Source organism: Leucoraja erinacea, chromosome 5 (genome assembly GCF_028641065.1).
Source record: "Leucoraja erinacea ecotype New England chromosome 5, Leri_hhj_1, whole genome shotgun sequence".
Taxonomy (NCBI): domain Eukaryota; kingdom Metazoa; phylum Chordata; class Chondrichthyes; order Rajiformes; family Rajidae; genus Leucoraja; species Leucoraja erinaceus.
The window spans coordinates 68621359-68636158 of record NC_073381.1 but is presented as its reverse complement, the minus strand read 5'-3'; the positions used below and the strand labels follow the sequence as shown (position 1 = coordinate 68636158).

At 38.4% G+C, this 14800-nt stretch overlaps 1 protein-coding gene across 3 annotated transcripts in view; it reads right to left on the bottom strand.

The window, feature by feature from the left end:
- The window catches only part of klhl32 (kelch-like family member 32), a 199208-nt gene that overhangs the window by 119864 nt on the left and 64544 nt on the right, over positions 1-14800 (bottom strand). The gene's annotated exons all lie outside the window — the stretch shown is intronic.

Below are 14800 nucleotides of genomic sequence, written 5' to 3'. Positions count from 1 at the left end.
TCCCAGTTGGTTAAAAGGAAACTGAAGAATAACACCCAAGAGAAACTTGTTCTTTGAACAATGAGGCTGCCAGAGGAGTTTTCTGAGGGTAAACATTTCAAGAGTGTAGTTTAGGAAAAACTGCATTTTGCTAAAGCAGTAATTTGAGCAATTCTCCACAGGTGTTCTATCTGTTCTTGTGCATTGAAGGAAAAATAGAAAAAGTCACTGCTTCTCCAGCATGCTGTGTTGATGGGTTACCAAATGCAGCGGTGAGTTTCAAACTGATAGATGGAGCAGAGCTTCTCAGCAGCAGCCTGGACTGATCCGAGGAAATTGAGAGTGCCAGTGGCCTTAATCTCGATGGGCAAAGCAGACATGTGTAAATTATATTTGGGGGCACAGAAGATCAAAGATCTCAGCCAGAACAAAGATCAGAGTGTGACGGTCAGCATTCTAAATAGCAGCTTCTGGCTGTGCTGCAAGGAATCCAGCAAGGTTGGGAAATCTTGCATTTACCCAATAATAGCTCTGTAGGGTGCTGGTCAGGCCGCATTTGTAGTACAGTGAGTAAATTTGTGCCCCATATCTGAGGAAGGATGTGCTGGCTCTGGAGAGGGTCCAGAGGAGGTTTACAAGAATAATTCTAAGAATGAGTGGGTTAGCATATGATGAGCGTTTGACAGCACTGGGCCTCTACTGGCTGGAGTTTAGAAGGTTGAGGGGTGACCTCATTGAAACTTACACAATAATGAAAGAGAGAGATAGAGATAGATAGAGATAGATAGAGAGATAGAGAGAGATAGAGAGAGATAGAGAGAGATAGAGAGAGATAGAGAGAGATAGAGAGAGATAGAGAGAGATAGAGAGAGATAGAGAGAGAGAGAGAGATAGAGATAGAGATAGAGATAGATAGAGATAGATAGACAGAGAACCAGGATGTTTCCACTGGTGGGAGAGTCCAAGACCAGAGGTCACATCCTCAGAATTAAAGGGCGCTCTTTTAGAAAGGATGTGAGGAGGAACTTCTTTAGTCAGAGGGTAGTTAATCTGTGGAACTCATTTCCACAGAGGGCTGTGGAGGCCAAGTCATTGGGTATTTTTAAGGCAGGGATAGACAAATTCTTGATTGGAACGGGTGTCAAGGATTATGGGGAGAAGGCAGGAAAATGGGACTAGGAGGCAGAGATCAGCCACGATTGAATGGCGGCGTAGACTCGATGGGCCAAATGGCCTAATTCTATTCCTATAACGTGAACTTGTGAATACACAAGTTGGACAAGACACATGAAGATATATTTAGTTAATGTGGCAGTAGCACCATGGAATATAGAACACAGAAAAATACAGCACAAAGACAGGCTTGTTGGCCCACTGGGCTCATGCTGAACATGATGCAAAATTAAACTAAACTTATCAGATGATCTATCCTCCTCGATTGCCTGCATATCCATGCCTATCCAAGAGCCTCTCAATTGCCAATATCTTATCTGCCTCCACCACCATCCCCAGCAGTGCATTCCAGGCACCCACCATCCTCTATGTTAAACAATTTGCCCCACATATCGCCTTTAAACTTTGCATCTCTTACCTTAAAATGATGCCGTCTGGTTTTTGACATTTCCACCCTGATACAAGGCTCTGACAACCTATTCTATCTATGCCTCTCCTCATTTTATGGAATAAATAATCAAATGAGGCTAGCTGCCAGGAAGAATAAAAATGAGTGTTCTTGCTTATCAGACCCCCCCCCCCCCCCCCCCCCCCCCCCCCAGTTTCATGTAGATTTATTAAAATAACCAAAAGTCATTCCTTGCTGCAATTTACATTCCCTTAGAAGATGGCCACCAGGGTTTACAGGGTTGAATATTTGAAGATCCCTATGTGATTTCTTGTAGGAATTCAAATGCATCAATAAATATGGATTAGTTTAATGGAATTTTTTTACTAGTACTTGATTTGTAGCTATTAATTTGACAATCCCAGTTTCTCATCCCAGTTTTGCTACTGTGTAATCTTGGTTAAATTTCCACAATTTTCCTATATTATGTAATGTACAGAACTTTCTCTCTACTGCTTGTTGTCTCTTTTTCTCCCAAGCATCATTCTGCAAGAACTCTCTGCTGGTTTATTGCAGCCTCCTCCAAAATAATCACAGGCTCAGACTACCTTCATCAGATTCCACCACCTCACCATCCGTGGCTTGAGACCCATATCATCACTCTATTTGTTTAGCGTGAGACAAAAGGAAATTGTCAAGAAACAGAAAAAAAAAAAGGAAAAGAGTAAAAAGAGAGAAAAATAAGGTTGGAACGAATGAAAAAAGGAAACAGAAATACAACTATCAAAATATTTAGCTGGACACAGTGCTGGAGTAACTTGTATTAAAAAACAAAGAAGTTCACTGCACCTAGCTAGGTACAAGTGTCAATAAAGTATCCCCATCATCATCACACTCAGCAGGCCAGGCACCAAAAAAAGGATGGGTGATGTTTCTGGTTGGTACCCTTCCTCAGACAACAGGAAGGGTGTTTCAGACATTATTTGAGGAAGGGTTCCAACGTGAAATGTTACCCATCCTTTTTTGCCAGGGCTGCTGCCTGACCAGCTGAGTTACTCCAGCACTTTGTGTCTATTTTCAGTACAAACCAGCATCTGCAGTTCCTGTCTACATATCAAATATTTAGCAATTGCCATCTGGGGCTTTTGTTTTGGGGGATGACCAGCTAATAAATGTTTATTGACTGCTGAGTCGAGAAGAGTTTTCAGAATTGAGGTAAGTGTTGCTGGCCTCATTCTGTCAAGAAGAGGAGCATTTCTGTTGTAGTTACATTAATTACCACAAGGGGTCATGAATGTATTAAAGATCATGAATATGAGGGAAAATATATTACCAAAAGGCAAGAAAGAACACAAATTTTGAATGACAGCTGATAAAAAAAATCTGCTATTCGGAAGTGATAATAAATTATATGAATAACAAAAAATAATGAGATGGGTAGAATTCCAGATATGAATAAATGAATGAAAGACACAAAATGCTGGAGTAACTCAGCGCCTCAGGCAGCATCTCTGGAGAGAGGAAATCGGCGACGTTTCGGTTCGAGACCCTTCTTATATTACTATGAACGTTCAGTCACTCCCCCCACCAGGAAGGCCTCAAAACCCTCCGTTTCGTCCTCGACCGCAGAACCAGCAAATTTCCATCACTGAGTTACACCAGTATTTTGTGTCTATCTTCGGTTTAAACCAGGATCTGCAGTTTCTTCTAACACGAATAAATGAATGATGCGCATTGTAGGTTCCCTTTGCAAGCTCACTATTTAGAAAAGCCATTTTGATAATCCGACGTTTTGCCTTTGTACTAAATGGCCATTTTAAGGTCCAAAATAAACAGCACACACATTATCTTCCGGCACAAAGTCCACAGCACCTCATCTTGATAATTGGTTAGTGGGCATGGCTTGTTTAACAGAAATATACAGAGCATGAATACCACAAGTTTGATCAGTAAACAAGGCTACACAGATGCCAACAATACCTCTTTAGAGTTTCACACTTCACCTCACACTCCTTTTAATCTTTGCTCTGGTGATAAAGCACCAAGCAATATAACGCCCTCTCAGCTGCGCCAATTTAACAAAAGCTTCAAATACTTGCAGATTACACGAGAGTTTACTTCCTCTGTCCATTACTGCAATTGTAAATGTTTTAGGGAATTGGTTTTATAAGTCTTGAAGCACAATTCTATTAGTCAACACATTGATCCAATGCATCTCCTCAGGGCTGGTTCAGTGAGGCTTCCTCTTAGCATTGAGCAGCCACAGACACACTGAGCAGGTTCACACTGTTTGATAAAGGAAGAGGAGGAAGATGGGGAAAAGGAATAATTGTAAGCAAGAGGGTCTCAACAAACAGCCATGTCCACACTACTGTGGAAGTAGACATGGATTACTGTGATTCCCTGCAATTGCTTCATGCATCACATCGACAGCCACAGTGGTAGCAATCTGATCCCACATTAAAAACATAGAAACATAGAAAATAGGTGCAGTAGGCCATCCGGCCCTTCAAGCCAGCACCACCATTCAATATGATCATGGCTGATCTTCCAAAATCAGTACCCTGTTCCTGCTTTCTCCCCATATCCCTTGATTCTGTTTGTCCTAAGACCTATATCTAACTCTCTCTTGAATACATCCAGTGATTTGGCCTCCACTGCCTTCTGTGACAGAGAATTCACAATTCACAATTCTCTGGGTGAAAAGCCGGCACCAAAACATGCAAGCTGCAGTGTTCTAGTGCCTGGTGTCATCCTAAGTAAACATCCTGCCTCTGTACTAACCCATACATTATATGTGGTGTCGGTGTCAGTGTCAGAGCCAGCAGTGGAGAAATCAAATAGTTCCATTTTATCGCTATTTCCTTCCTCTTCCTCCACCAACTGTAGAGTTTCCAATCAAGGTCCTGAATGGAAAAGTATCAATATTGGGGCTGCATGGAACGGGTAGGAAAAGGGAAATAATCACTGCTTGCACAATCAAACTGCTTCTCTTCCAAAGGATTGTGGACAAGTTCACCTTCTATTAGCTCCAACTGCATCAGAAGCCATGGTCTCACGAAAGACCTTTCTCAACATTGACCAACATCCTCTCCACAATTGTGTTTGGAACAGGCAGGAGTGCCACTTCTCAACCTTCTCTTCTCCAAAGGAAACCATCCCAACCTCTCTAATCAATATTGGTAACTGCAGTCTTTCACCTGCATGTTTTGGTGCCAGCTTCATGCAGGTGAAAGACTCATGCAGGTTCTGCCGCAGCAAAAGTTTAATTCAAGTTGATTGGGGCAGGTTATAGAAACATAGAAACATAGAAATTAGGTGCAGGAGTAGGCCATTCGGCCCTTCGAGCCTGCACCGCCATTCAATATGATCATGGCTGACCATCCAACTCAGTATCCCGTACCTGCCTTCTCTCCACACCCTCTGATCCCCTTAGCCACAAGGGCCACATCTAACTCCCTCTTAAATATAGCCAATTTTCCTGGCTGAAAGTATAAGAATTCATCCGAATATTCAGGGCTATAATACCAGGGACTCAAAGAATAAAATCTCATTATATGCAGACGATATACTTTTATATATTACAAAGTCACAAACGAGCATACCAAATTTATTAAACTTAATAGAGGAATTTGGGTCTTTTTCTGGATATAGAATAAACTGGAACAAAAGCGAAATCATGACATTAAAACCTCAAGAACCTACACACTTACTGAAGTTCCCCTTTAAAATCGCAACAGAAAAATTTAAATATTTGGGTATTCAGATTACTAGAAAATATAAAGCATTATTCAATGCTAATTTCATACCTTTATTAAATAAACTTAATACACGGATTAAATTTTGGAAAACACTTCCCTTATCATTATTAGGTAGAATAAATGCAATAAAAATGATCTTCTTACCACAATTACTATACCTATTTCAGTCTATACCGGTATATATACCAAAATATTTTTTTTTTTAAATAGACTCTAACATTACAAATTATATTTGGGACTATAAATCACATAGAATCACAAAAAAACACTTATGTAAACCAAAAGAGGTCGGGGGACTTTCACTTCCGAATTTTATGTATTATTACTGGGCAGTGCATATTAAGAATATGATTTATTGGTTGGATAGTTCTACACAACAGACAGAATGGATAAAAATGGAGAAGGAGGATTGTCATCCTTGTAATATAGGAACGATCCTCTTTTCCCCCAAAAAACTGAATAACACAATATATAAGAAGAACCCAATTATATATGGTACAATAAGAATTTGGAAACAAATAAAATTATCTTTAAAATTAAGAAATCTATCACTGTTAATGCCAATTGCGAATAACCCTTTATTTAAACCATCTCTTATTGATAAGACATATAACCAATGGGAAAGTCTCGGAATTAGAAGGATCAGGGATATGTACGAAATAGGAAACCTACTATCATTCCAACAACTACAATTAAAATTTAAATTGAAAAACAACCAATATTTTAAATATCTTCAGATTTGCGACTTTGTGAAAAAATATATACAAGGATATCAAAAAGTAACTCCTGACTTATTGGAAGAAGCAATGAATATTGAAGCTGACTCACAAAAATTAATATCCTATTCATATAATAGTATTCTAAATATAGACCTACCATCGACAGAGGTACTTAGAGAAGAGTGGGAACGGGAATTAATGATAAAAATTACGAAGGTTAAATGGGAAAAATACCTGATATATATTCACAAATGTTCAATTAATGTAAGACATAATCTAATACAATTTAAAATTGTACATAGATTATATTATTCAAAAACAAGATTGAACAAATTTTATCCAAATATATCCGCCACTTGTGATAAATGTCTAGCCCAAAAGGCAACTATAACACACTCCTTAGTTTCCTGCATAAAACTTTATAGATTTTGGAATGATATTTTTGAAATACTTACAAAATTATTCAAGACAAGAATGGAACCTAATACTGAAATGATTATATTTGGTGTAATGGAAGATGGGAATAAATTGAACGCGTCTCAAAATCTATTCCTTAATTATGGTTTAATAATAGCAAAAAAATTAATACTTAAATTTTGGAAGGGTACATCAATACCAACGCTTAAAATGTGGATTGCAAGTATGTTGGACACCGCTCATCTTGAGGAAATGCGATTCCTCCTAATGGATAAATCAGACCAATTCATAACGAGTTGGTCTCCATTCGTCGTTTTTTTGGAATCATATGGTGCAACACAATTGTAAAAAATAACTGTTTCAGGACTGGACGAGGGTTGGTCAAGATTATAAATAATGATCTCCTTTTCTTTTCACTATTTTCTCTCTCAACTTTCTTCATTTACTCGTTTTCTTTCTTCACACACTATATATTTCACATCTTTCTATCCTTTACTATCTAACTTCTTTTTCTTATTCTCATCTTTTTTCAATGTAACAAAAAAAAAAAGAAGTTGTACATAAAATGTATTATGAAAATATATATTAGGCACTTTGGTGCCATATGACTGTGCTTACTTCTAATAAAATAAAATATTAAAAAAAAAAAAAAAAAAAAAAAAAAAAAAATATAGCCAATTTTGAGGGGAAAGGAACATCAGCCAAGTGAGATGATTTTAAAAGTGTGAAGACAAAAGCTCAGCATGTGTACGTCCCTGTTAAGGCCCTGTCCCACTTTCCCGAGTTACTCACGAACTCTCCCAAGTTTTCCCCTTGATTCGAACTCGGGGAACGTTGGGTAATGTCGGTAGCGAACTTGTAGGAGCCCATAGTAGTCCGTAGATGTTTCGTAGTGGCTCGTAATGCCAGACGTAGGAACTCGGAGCATCAGGTAAATCGGGACTTTTTTTCAGCATGTTGAAAAATGTCCACGAGTTCAAAAAAAATAGCCCCGAGTACCTACGAACGGCTATTACCGTAATTCCCCGAGTTCGAATCAAGGGGAAAACTCGGGAGAGTTCGTGAGTAACTCGGGAAAGTGGGACATGGCCTTTAGAGTGAAGGGCAAGGCAGGCAAACGTAAGGGAGCTTTGCTGATGAGGGAAATAGAGGCATTGGTCAAGAATAAGAAGGATGCATGGGACGGGTATCGGCAGCTGGGATCATGTGCATCCCTGGAGGAGTTTTGGGAACTATGGAGCAGAGTGAAAAAGGAAATTAGATGGGCAAAAAGGGGTCAGGTGATAGCTCTGGCAGATAGCATTAAGAACAATCCCAAGAGATTTTATAAATACATAAGGGGGAAATGGGTAACTAGCGAGAGAGTGGATCCCTCAGGAATCAAAGCAGTCACCTCTGTACGGAGCCACACGAGATGGGCAAGGTCCTCAATGAGTATTTCTCGTCTGTATTTACCGAGGAGAAAGACAGGAAATCAGAGGAACTTTGAAGTACTTGAGAGCAGTCAGCATTACGGTCGAAGAAGTGCTGAAGGTACTATTGTGTATAAAGGGAGACAAATCTCCATGGCCTGATCATATATATCAGAGGGCATTGTGGGAAACCAGAGAGGAAATTGCGGGAGCCCTGGTTGAAATTTACGAGTCGCCTTTAAATACAGGAGAGGTGCCGGAAGACTGGAGGGTGGCAAATGTTGTGCCTCTTTTCAAGAAGGCTGCAGGGAATTTGTAGGGAACTATAGGCCAATGAGCTTAACAGCTGTAGTTGGAAAGTTACTAGAGGGTATTCTGAGGGATTGGATACACAGGCATTTAGATGGACAAGGGCTGATTAGGGATAGTAAGCATGGTTTTGTACGTGGGCAGTCATGTCTCAGAAATCTGATTGAGTTTTTTGAAGACATGCCCCAAAAGGTCGATAAAGGCAGAGCTGTAGATGTTATATACATGGATTTCAGTAAAGCATTTGATAAGTATGGTAGGCTGCTCTAGAACGTTAGATTGCATGGGATCCAAGGAGAGATAGCTGAATGGATAGACAATTGGCTTCATGGAATGAAGCAGAGGGTGATGGTAGAAGGTTGCTAATCGGACGGGAGGCCTGTGACTAATGGTGTGCCTCAGGATTCGGTGCTGGGCCCATTACTGCTTGTCATCCAGATCAATGATTTGGATGAGAACATACATGACAAGATTACCAAGTTTGCTGACGATACAAAAGTGGGAGGTTTTGCAGATAGTGAAGATGGTTGCGAAAAATTGCAACAGGATCTGGATCGATTGGCCAGGTGGGCTGAGGAATGGTTGATGAAATTTAATACAGTAAAATGTGAGTTGTTGCATTTTGGGAAGTCTAACTTGGGCAGGACCTACACAGTGAATGGTAGGGCTCTGGGTAGCGTTGTAGAGCAGAGGGATCTAGGAGTGCAGGTCCATAGTTCCTTGAAGGTCAAGTCGTAGGTAGATAACGTGGTCATAAAAGGCATTTGGCACATTGGCCTTCTTCAGTTAGAGTATTGAGTATAGAAATTGGGAGGTCATGTTGCAGTTGGAAAGACGTTGGCGAGACTGCATTTAGAATATTCTGTTCAGTTCTGGGCACCATGTTATAGGAATGATGTAGTCAAGCTGGAGAGGGTACAGCGAAGATTTACGAGGTTGCCGCCAGGACTAGAGGGTCTGAGCTATAGGGAGAGGTTGCGTAGGCTGGGACTATTCCTTGGAGCACAGGATGAGGGGTGATCTTATAGAGGTGTATAAAATCATGAGAGGAATAGATCAGGTAGATGCATAAAGTCTCTTTCCCAAAGTAGGTGAATCGAGAACCAGAGGACATAGGTTTAAGGTGAAGGGGAAAAGATTTAATAGGAATAATCTGAGGGGTAACTTTTTCACACAAAGTATGGTGAGTACATATGGAACAAGCTGCCGGCGAGGCAGTTGAGGCTGGGACCACCCCATCGTTTAAGAAACAGTTAAACAGGTACATGGATAGGACAGGTTTGAAGGGATATGGACCAAGTGCAGGCAAGTGGGACTAATGTAGCAGGGACATGGTGGCCATTGCGGGCCAATTGGATCGAAGGGCCTGTTTCCACGCTGTATCACCCTATGACTCTATGAGCCATGAATTATCCTTTTTTTTCCCCAAATGTTCTCCAATGTGTCCCATCCTGCTAATAATATGTGACCAGAAATGAAAATAATACCCAGTTAAAGCCAGTACTGCTTCCAAGGGCATTTCTGTTGACAGCAGAGACATCGAAGCCTGTCATACCCTGCCCAGTAAAAACAAAATGGCCGCACCGCCAATAATAATCTGGTTCACCAACAGAAAGAAAAAATACGATCTCCTCAGACAAGGAAGGAAACTAAAAGGGACCGACGTTTACATCAACGAACACCTCATCAAGAAAAACGCGGACATCGCGAGGAGAGCACGCATTCTAAGAAAACAAAACAAGATTCAGGCAATGATGGGTTTCAAATTGCAAAATACTCATCAAACTGAATGGACTAACACCAGAGGCAGCGAAAGTGCTCATCATCAGGGACATCGCCGAGCTGGATAAGTTCGAGGTATTAAAAAAAACACACACAAGATAACTGAATACACACTGAATTGAATACACCAAGAACACCCATGACAAACTCAGACAGAAACCACCCATCTACTGAATATGAAAGACTGGACTTGGGTTGTTTTAAATACACTGAACATAAATCACAAGACATTGAAAATTACATTGACCCTGAAAACAATTTCTACAATAACACACACATCTATTGTGAGTACTACACAGAAGAACAATTCAAAAGGAATGTAATAATGGGTGGTTCTATATCAGTGATACATTTTAATAGCAGGAGCCTAAATTCAAATGTCTCAAAGATCAAACACTGTTTAAGGCAAATGGACAGAACTTTCACAGTAATAGCAATATTTGCTATAACTGTGAAAAGACTCCTTAATGAGGAGCAAACTAACATGGTTGGGATTGAGGGATATGAAATGTTCAATATTAATAGGAATCACTCTAAGGAGGAGGGGGGGAGGGGCTGCATTATACATCGATAAAAGTTACAAAAGTAAATGTGCTAGTAACATGTCTTTTGCTATAGACAACATCATGGAATGCATCACAGTAGAAATTGAGATTGAGAAATCAAAAAATATTTTGGTAATCTGCGTGTATAGAAAACCAGGATCTTGTATTGATACGTTTAAGGAAACATTAGTGGAACTTTACAACAATATAAATAACAAGAAAATGGTTTTTGTCTGTGGAGATTTCAACATTGATCTGCTAAACCCACAAGAACACAACTCAACCACAGAATTTACCAATGCAATGTATAGCAGCAGCTTATACCCCACAATCACACGACCAACCAGAATAACACACAGTGCTCCACTTATCGACAATATATTCACAAACGTTATGGATAGAAAAGTAGTGAGTGGCTTAGTAGTAAATGACACGTGATCACCTGCCAGTCTTTGCAACTATACAGAGCTGTACCAGGTTCAAAAAAGACACCAAAACAATCAAAATAACCAGACACAAAACACAAGATGCTGTTAATTCCTTCAAAGAAGACCTATCGAAACAAGATTGGAACAAAGTTTATGTAAAAGATGTAAATGTAGCCTACAAATCATTTCTGTCAATTGTATCAGGACTGTACGAAAAAAATTGTCCTCTAGTAAAGAAAATAGTGAAACTAAAATATGCTGATAAACCATGGATAACTAAAGGAATATTAAATGCATGTAAGGAAAAAAAAATATTATACAACATTTTTTTTAAAGAAAAGAACAGCAGAAGCTGAAGAAAAATACAAGACATATAAAAACTAACACTAACAAAAATCATGAGATGCAGCAAAATCGACCACTATAGTAAGTTACTGGAGAACAACAAAAACAATATTAAAAATACATGGAATATATTAAATGCCATAATTAAAAAAAGAAATGGAAAGGCACAATACCCAAACCATTTCCTGTCTAAAAACAACACAATAATCACTGATATGGCCTCAGCTGCAAACAAATTCAACAAATTCTTTGTTGGTGTTGGTCCTGATTTGGCCGGAAAAATTGCAAAGACTGGTAGCAGCGATGGTGTGGAAAGTAAAGAGATATATGTAAAGGATACAATATTTATACGAGGGACTGAAGAAAAATAAATTATTGACACTGTAAAAAAACTCAATGATATTGACATGTCTACAGTTAAAAACATTATAGAATGCATAGCAAGACCTCTGACTCACATTTGTAATCAGTCCCTTCAAACCGGTGTATTTCCCAACAAAATGAAAACAGCTAAAGTCATACCAATATATAAAACTGGAGACAAACATGTACTTTCAAATTACAGACCCATTTCATTGCTTCCACAGTTCTCCAAAATACTGGAAAAAATATTTTACACAAGACTGGACGAATTTATCACCAAACATAACATACTGTACAAACAACAATATGGTTTTAGAGCTAACAGAACAACTTCATTTGCAATTATTGAATTTATAGAAAAAATTACTAAGGCAATAGAAAATAAAGAGTATGCAGTAGGGATTTTTTTGGACTTAAAAAAAGCATTTGACACCGTAGACCACGAGTTATTAATAAAGAAACTACAAAGATATGGCATTAGAGGCATCGCACTATCATGGCTATCCAACTACCTACAGAACCGGGAACAATATGTCAAAATACAAAACCATAAATCACAATTACTGCAGGTTATGTGTGGGGTGCCCCAGGGCTCAGTGTTAGGGCCATTATTATTCATTTTGTATATCAATAATATATGTGAAGTGTCAAAAACTCTTGAAACTATTCTCTTCGCTGATGATACTAACTACTGTGGAGGCAACTTGGAACAGCTCCTGGATAGTATGGAAAAGGAATTGAGCAGGATGAAGATCTGGTTTGACGAAAATAAACACATTGAATTTAAGTAAAACAAAATTCATAATATTTGGAAATCGATCAACCAACACAGAGAAAAAGCTCATGATAAATGGCACAGAAATAGAAAGAGTATCTGAAATAAAATTTCTTGGAGTATTAATTGACAACAAATTAACTTGGAAACCTCACATAAATGATATTAAAGCCAAAATATCCAAATCAATTGCAATACTGAACAAAACCAGAGACCTACTAAATCAAGCCTCCCTGTATATGTTGTACTGCTCCCTCATACTCCCATACATGATCTACTGTGTGGAGGTATGGGGGAACACATACAAAACAAATACACATCCAATCTTCATCCTCCAAAAAAGAGCAATACGAATTATACATAAAACCACCTACAGACAATCAACAAAACCATTATTTATCAGACTAAAAACATTAAAGTTTCAAGATCTGACAGATTATAAAACTATCCAAATTATGTTCAAAGCAGCTAATCAGCAATTGCCTTGTAATATCCAGGGGTTGTTCCAACGGAGAGAAAGCAAACACAACCTGAGAGGAACCTATATATTCGAAAAACCGGCAATAAGAACTAATGCAAAACTCCATTGTGTTACAGCAAAGGGTGTTAGTCTCTGGAATAACTGCCATGATGAGCTGAAAAAATGTAAGACTCTATTCAAACTAAAAACACTCTTCAGAAACAAAAGATTGAATGGTTATGAGCTGGACCAGTGATTTTCTTTTCTGTTTGGTTATTTCTTGTTGTTGTTCAACAGATTTTGGGTCCATTTGTTCCCATTATTTTGTTTTTCCATGAAAATGTATAGAAAATAAGAGGGGGTGGGACCAGAAATGTTTTCGAACTTCTTCTTCCCCCTTTTGAACATGAACGATATTATTTGTATTAATTGAGTTACTTATTTGTTTGTTTTCCTTTGTGTTTTATTTTCTTTTTTTATTGCTTACAAGTTTATTTGTGTTTGTATTTTTTAACATGTTCAATAAATTAATAAAGTAATAATAATAAAGTATATAAAAGGTTCAATATAACATCATGCATTTATACTAAGTGCCTCTCATGACAAAGTGCAGAAAATTGTGTTTGTCTTATTAACTACTTTAGTGAACTGCCTTGCATTTGTGCACTCGTATTCCCACAGCCCTTGCTTTCCTTTTGCACCAGGATTCTTTACTCCATAGTGCTTCTCATCATACCTCTCCCCAAAATGCATCCCCTCACAGTTCTCTACATTATGTTTTATCTAACATGTGTCTGTCTGTTTAGATCCAGCTGTAATTTATCTGTATCCTCTTCACAGTTCACATTACTCCCAAATTTTGTGTGAAACGCAAATTAAAAAATTGCCGATTGTTCCTAAGTGTAGATCAGCTGCCTGTGTCTGTAGATCAATCTCATTTACCACATTCTGCGTATTTATATGAATACAGCTATTGAAAACCAAATTATGCTTGTTATTTTATTTCCATTTTCAAATTATCCTTAAGACCCTCACACTGATCTAATCCAATGTTAAATATCTTCCCTTTTATCATTTTATTTTGCCTTTAAATATTATCTGATTGTTTTCCCTAGCCATGACTAGTTGACACAAAGTGCTGTGGTAATTAAGCTGGTCAGGGAGCATCACTGGGGAAAATTGATGGGTGACGTTTCAGGCCAGAACCCTTATTCAGACTGCTTATGATTGCAAGGTCTGTCCCTTCAGAACACACATCGATTATCATTATCCCTATCATGACCCATCATTGACCCACTCTAATTATCCTTACACCTATTATTCCCCTTTTTCGTAGCTTTCCTGTATATCTCCTTATCTTCACCCATCTATTTCCAGCTTAGCTTTACTACCTTCTGATTCTACTCTCAGCTTTCCACCAGGAAACTAAACTTGCAAACAGTTTTCTTTCTTTACTTTTAGTCAACTAGGAAATAACTCACCAGCTTTGGCCTCTTTTCTGATGCTATCTTTCAATGTGTGGTTCATTATTGATGGCCTATCAATCCTTCTGCTCATAGTACTGGCCCTCATGATCATATAATGCCTTCAGCTTTGAAAGCAGAGGGCTGCTTGACAGATCATGAATGCATCTTTATTTAATGTTAAAGAATAATGTCAAGCATTATTCCAAGCTCCATCACAAAGCAACAAGAGACCCATCAGTAGCCAAGCCACAGTGATAATCTAAAATTAAACGAGGGAGAGTAAAATTATGACATACTCAACTTTATTCTCACCAGTTTATCAGCTGCAGGTATTTCAATGTTTGCATTAGTATTGGTTTATTATTGTCATGTGTACCGAGATACTGCAGGCAAACATCGTACCATACATTAGTACATCAGATAGTGCAGAAAAAGAAAATAAGAGTGCAGAATATAGTGGTACAGTTTCAGAGAAAGT